We start from the raw sequence: 7,071 nt of genomic DNA on the forward strand, positions 1-7,071 counted from the left end.
AAGAATATATTTTATCTATGGTTCTAATAAAAACAGATTGCAATTTTGCAGTGAAATACATTCTTCTACGTAATCAGGTTTACTCTGGATATCTGCGAAGACATGCCTGAGTATAATTCTACAAAGTAATGTAATTGCAATAAAAATGAGTAAGAAGGCAGTTATGGTGCATTTAATTGTCCTTAAACAGTCTGTCAGTTTGCATCGGTTTGCGTAGCGGTTTGGTCAGCGTATTGAAGAACGGTTTTCTTTGAAATTCTGTTATTTTGTCAATAATTGTACTGCCACTCTCATTCTAGAAGAAAGTATCCATGCTGTCTGTTAAAAATAACACACACTTACAATGGTTATTTTGTACTTGGTCAGCAAATTTTATTCGTCATCAAAACGCTGAGATTAGCAGGCTGGTCGGCCTATTATCACGAACTCTAATCATATTTAAGGTTAGAGCAGTCCACCTTGCGCAGGTCCATAAGCATTCGAAAAATTTATAAAGACTTTCGAAACATTTTATACACCACCTGCATATCTATGAGCCTGCGAACTCAATCTTGTAACTTGTAACTTTACACTTTATTAAAGGTAGATGACACCCACAGATATTACATACCTGTTGGATTATTAGCACGAATCTTAGAAAATTAATAAATACATATTTATTTGCTGTTTGGGATATCTTTAGTAAGTCTTTCCAGTGACAACTGGTACACATTTCCATCAGGTCATCCCAAGATATGTCAGATAACATAGGGACATATTGTTTTACACACTTTCTTTACCTATTATCATACCCATACAAGATTTCGGCCCAACCAATATGACCAATATTTATTACGATCTAACTTCAAAAATCACACGAATTCCAATATTTAAAAATTTTTCACATGTTACTCCACATACATTAGGAGGAAGCATTAGGAGGATATCCTCCTTAATGTCACACGCTTCCTCCTAATGTCAGACGTCCTCCTAATGTTGGTGTGTAAACATGGGGTTTTCCTCCTCATGTAGGCAATGTGTACACACACACACACACACACACACACACACACACGAGTACATAACTAGCAATATGATGAGATATGTCACTGAGCATCACTAGGGTGACAAAATGACAGACAATATATTGTCAAACTGTAACAAAGTTTTGCATTTAAATATATGAAAATAAAGACGGACAAGACTACCACGGCATCACTTTTTAAACACTTTTCTAGGTCTATAAGAGATGTCATTATGCCACAGGTTGTAGACGAGACTTTGAAAAGCAATCGAATTGCGGAGACAAGTCGGGAAAAATAGGGATCCTTCGTTGTAGTAATTTAACCTGTTCAGATAGAGCATGATCTTTTAAAGTGGTTAAATACAGGCCAAAAAACAGACTGAATAAACTGACAAGCCATGGTATTCATGTGACCCCGTACAGTATAGTTATCCTTGGGTAGTAATTGTATCTGACAAAAATGTCTCCCCTATTTAGAGATCATTTTTCTGAATATTCAACTAGTCTATTATCCTACGTGTAACATGTCTTTTAAATGCTATTATTTTCTAAATAGCATAACACAGTTTCAACAAAAGTAAACTTGGCAAACACATTATGGTGGTACTGTGTAATGTTAGTGGCGAACCTTTACTTGTATTCGTCGTAGATTGAACTCGTAAAGATATAGTTTCAAAACATGATTAAAAATGCTCCTGTTACGTACCGAGCTCTACTTCAGCACAAGGCCAGCTTTGGATGTCCACTTGGGATTTTAACAACAAGAAAGGAGAACTATTTAAGTTGAAACAATTTAATAAACGATCATAATCATCAAAATTAACTGTAAAATGTGCACGAGTGAATCAAGAATAAAATTGTAACATTCCAGTACAATCTCTAATGTTATGAAATAGATCCAAATGAATTGATGTTCTAAATATTCTTTCCCTTTTAAATCACTCAAAGAATTTTTCTTTGTTTACATAAATGTAGATAACATGTGTGGTTCAATATATAGTTAAGAACGCACATAAGAAAATAATCACTGAAAATACGATTAATGTATTTCTTAGGAAAGAATACAAGCAGAAAGAAACTGAATTATAAAACACATGGAAAATGATGACATTAGGATGGTTTTCCCAACGAATATAGTACTGTTATATTCCAGGTCGATTCTAGATAGGAAACAGACACAGAATTTAATGAAATAATAACCAGGATTGAAATATTTGGAGTTTCAGACCCTGCTAAGGTTAACACAGTGTTGCAAAATGTGTCCATTAAACAAGTGATTTCCTTTATAAATAAGCATGTAGAACGCGATTTAATTAAGGCAGCAGGCGCGAGAGAATGTGATATGAATACCAAGGTTACGAGAAAAGCTGACATACTTGTTATGTTAAAACTCTCTCCAGATCAGCCACGGCTAAATATAGGGCATCTTCGTGAATTCAAAATGCAGTAAAATATAAATATTTATATAAGGGCCAAGCAGGCTAAAATGGCACAAGTAGTTGCTGTTAAACAAGAGCGTCGTCACTGTATTTCACATACCATTGATAGTGAGACTGCTGAAGAGCACGACAATTGCAAGTACCTGAATTTAAGTTACAATGACACCGTGGGTATTTACAAGAGTAATTATCCTGGGTGAGCCAGGTACATATGCGGTAAAACATCTTTCAGATATGTTGTCCTGGAATCCTATCAACATTACAACGCACAGACAACTCTGCGGTTCAGTTGGAAATTATTCTCCATGCGTGTTTGTTAATGCAACTTAAGGATGCATCTAACATCATAAATCATTGGATTCATACTGGTGCTCGTGTAATCCTGAATCTTAAAGTCGCTGAGATCTTTAATGATGACATAAACAACGCTCTTGCAAGGCTCATTGAGACGCTGGAAAAAATTCACTAACATAGGATCGGGATGGACTGTATACGGATGCGCCAAATCTCAGCTGCATATTTCCCGTTAAGTCCGATTTGTGCGTCGAATCACATTTTGACGCCATCATATAGTAAATGTAAAAAAATGATGACAGTAGATATTATGAATGGGTTCTTTAGTCTGCATTGTATCCGGCGAGCGATGCGAAAGATCAGCTTCGGGTATATAAGTAACATCTATGTGAGCTTAAGTATGGTAGCCTCAATTCCCCATACAAAGTACTGGTAGCTTACGTTTGAATGACTTTAATCCTGGCATAGCTATTAATACGTTTGGAATAAAGGTCTGCAGATTATTCGGCAATCTATTTATGCATGCAGGCCGTTTAATATTGATTTTGTCGCTACACTATTAAGCATTTGTGGATCGGAAGTTTTCAACCAATAGTGCGCAGGCATATTAAGTATGAGAGTAAGAAATTTCTAAGCAGACGCTGCATGCATCTATGTACTATCCAATGGAAACGATTTATACTGCCATGTAATCAACGCAGGTTCATGCCAAAACCTGGTAAAACGTTCTGAAATTTACAGCAGTGAAACAAAAGTGAAAGTACTAAATATCATCTATGCGGCCACAGAATGCTTTAACATTCCCAATTGATCACCTGTCGTTTAATCAAATACCACTCAAGTAGCTGAAAAAGTCCCATGCTGGTTTTATTACACTGTTGTCAGAAGCGACGGGCAAACTGAGTCACCACTACTGTATCGTGACCAGGACTCAGCTGATGTGTTTCTGAAATCGCTCGAATTTAAAGCAAATTTATCAGATTGCTAAATCTGCTATCACGCTTTGATCTCCACTGATATGAAAGTGTTTACCATTGTCACAATACTGTTACGTAAGAGGGGCAGCACCCAATTCATGTAATATACCATTTCGAACGTATCCAAACAAAATTAAATGCCTTTGATGCTTCATGACATGCGTGGGTATGATGGCAACCTAACAATACAAGGCGTCGCAACAGCATCAAAGACGCCAATAAATGCAGTTCCCAAAACATGGAAATAACATGGACAAATACTAACCTGGTACCAAAAATGAGATGTTTCGTGATACAGTCATACGTGCATATAAGCGTGATATCGTGCACTACTTTTTGTTACCGGGAATGACTTGCTATGGGCTGCAGTCAAAGACAAGAGCCGAGTTAGGGTTTCACACCGTCATAGATTAGCAACCCAAACGTGGACGGATATAACCTTGCTGTTAGAAAGAGTTATCGCATGTATCTCTACACCAAAATATATAAAGATATACCATGATTCAACCCATGCCTATTGGCAGATTTCGGCGGCTCATTCAAGAGAGCGTAAACATTCACATGTACGACAGTGACAGTGATATCGAACAATTTTATGATGTTGACCTGGGGTATACAGACGAGCTTCACAGAAGCCACAATGACTACCCGCTAGCATCGTAAGCGCTGTCAGTACTCTTATCAGTGTGAGATTATAAAACTTTAATGGACACAAGCGTGCAGACTGTACTAACTTGGTACCAAACCTGAGAATAAAAATACAACTATGGTTCACATACGCAATTAGCAATTTTCTCAACCATACGACAGAGAAATCTACCTCTTTTGCTAACCATGTTTTTCTCTTTCTGGTTTTCTTAGCCTGTATATATATATATATATATATATATATATATATATATATATATATATATATATATATATATATGAAATTAATTCATAAAGCAATTTAAGATGTCTCCAACTTTTATAACAAAACATTTTCACACACACACACACACACACACACACACACAGCGAAACTATTTTAATTGCTACTGAAAAACTTGCCAAAAACCAGAAATGTGTTATGTCAAACTAGTTTCTTCTAGTTTTGTCAAGCAACCACAATCCGCTCCAGCTGAATCAAATGTAATAATGCGATTGCAAGTATAAACTCCAGCTTTTGCCAACCAGAGTGGTTTATTCATCCGTCCACATGCTGTTCGACTGCAAGAACAAACTTAAAGACCTGATAATGTTTATTGCCTTTTATTTTTTTATCATGTTTTTTATGTTTTCTAATTCCATGGTGTTTTTTTTGTAGTCGTATCATTATATATGTTTTTTATGTTATAGGTGTTGTCTAATGTTGTAAAGCGCTTAGAGCTTCTAAAGATTAGGCGCTATACAAAGTCCTCATTATTATTATTATTATTATTATTATTATTATTATTATTTATTCCACAAAAAGAACTCCTTGTATTATTCCATTGCACTAGCGATAGCAACACTTGCCATATTTCCAGGACAGAAAATAAAAAATTCCAAGAAAATCGTGTATTTGAAATTTATTTATTGTCGATTTCATATGAAATCCATCGATTAAATGTGATAATACAGTAATACTATCAAATGGGTTTATGTTTCCATTATCTCATGATCAGATCTTGTGTACTTAGGGTCGATAGGTCACTCCATTGCCCTCATTAACATATTTGTCATAATGCGCAGTATTTGGAAACACAAAAGTACGTGGCTCGAGACGCTCAGTGAGCAATACTTCTAACACATGACAATTATAACTTCTTTCATGATTTTTTTTATTATTTTCTAAGAGCGGCATATATAGCAATATTCTACTTAGATAATTATTCAGGTTTTCATACAAGAGTACAAAACCTGATGATCTTTATATGGAGTGAGAAATAATACTATTACCTGATGAATACTGTGTTTTGAATCTGCAAACTAAATTGCAAAGGTGCAAGGGTATTTTAATTTAGTTGGAAAACAAATTGGGTACGAAATTAAACTATAATTGTATCAAGACAAGGAAATCTCAGTTGCGGAGTTATATTATTTGTCGACTTGTCTCGGCCCAAACCCCAACGTAGATTCTATTAGTATTTGCGACTGGGTATGCATGTGTCGTAGATCTAACAGGGTTTAAGTATCGCCACAACACGTGTATGGACCCAAACATTCAAATGATAACGGATCTGCACACAATACCACGAACGAGTTTGAGAAGATCACTTCAAAACTCATGAACAATGCCATATTAGGCAAGACTATAGAGAATCTTTGGAATCGTGTTCGCGTCGACCTTGTCCGTGATAATGAGCAAGACAGGCTTCGAAAGCTTTTTGCCTACCTGATATTCTGGTATAGAAGGATCTCCAATAGCGGACAGCCGTACAGTCGTACACGGTGAAAACAACTGAAACACAATCTGAAAAATTTAATATACTGTCAGTGTTGGACTTATCAAACTGCCTATGTATGAGTTTCATTACAACAAGATGAAACCGAGGTATGGTGACCATGTACAAATATTGAACACGGATATCGATTTGTTGTTTATGCATTTAACCACCAACGATGTGTGCGCAGACATGGGCGAGACATCGCTGGTAAAAGAGCTTGACACCAGCAACTATCCTAAAGATCTTCCAGCTTTTGGTTGGCCAGTACATATATGAGTGCTCGGGCAAGATTTTTGAGGAAAACGTGGAACTGCTCCCAAAAATGTAGGCAAGTAATCAAGGTTGGATCCGGCAAAAACATCAACAAAGCGAAAGATGTCTCACGAGTGATTGTATAAGAGGATCTTCGGCACAATATTTGTGTGGAATTACTTCTCAAGGGACGCGAATTCGCACACACTGAAAATCTAATTACGTCTAAGAATCATTGGATGGATCTGCAGGGGCAGCCGTGAGCAACGTTCGCGTGGTAATATGAACGTGACATGAGGGGTAGATCAGCAAAATATATAAAACAGTTATATTGGATACTACTCATGTTGCAATACCCCCCCCCCCGCAATGTTAATCGTATCAATCCGCGCAAGAAATAAGTTCACGAAAAAAATCTCTACATTTTACAAGAAAACATTCACAGCGTTGACAATGCATATAATTTTAAACTTTATATGTGCAATTTAAATTTGCTATTGTCCAAAAATTTTTGTTGTCCAATAATTATTGTAACATTTTCGAACGTCTTTTAATCGATGTCTTAATGCAGCTGTTAATCACTTTGACACATAATGGAGTGCAAATCCTTTCAAATCGAAAGGTTTTGCCTTAAAATATACAATACAACGATTGTCTGCATTTTATGAGGATACAAGAAATATTTCGCGAGTAAAATG

The sequence above is a fragment of the Sinohyriopsis cumingii genome, chromosome 2 (genome assembly GCF_028554795.1).
Source record: "Sinohyriopsis cumingii isolate HCF-2022 chromosome 2, ASM2855479v2, whole genome shotgun sequence".
Classification (NCBI taxonomy): Eukaryota; Metazoa; Mollusca; class Bivalvia; order Unionida; family Unionidae; genus Sinohyriopsis; species Sinohyriopsis cumingii.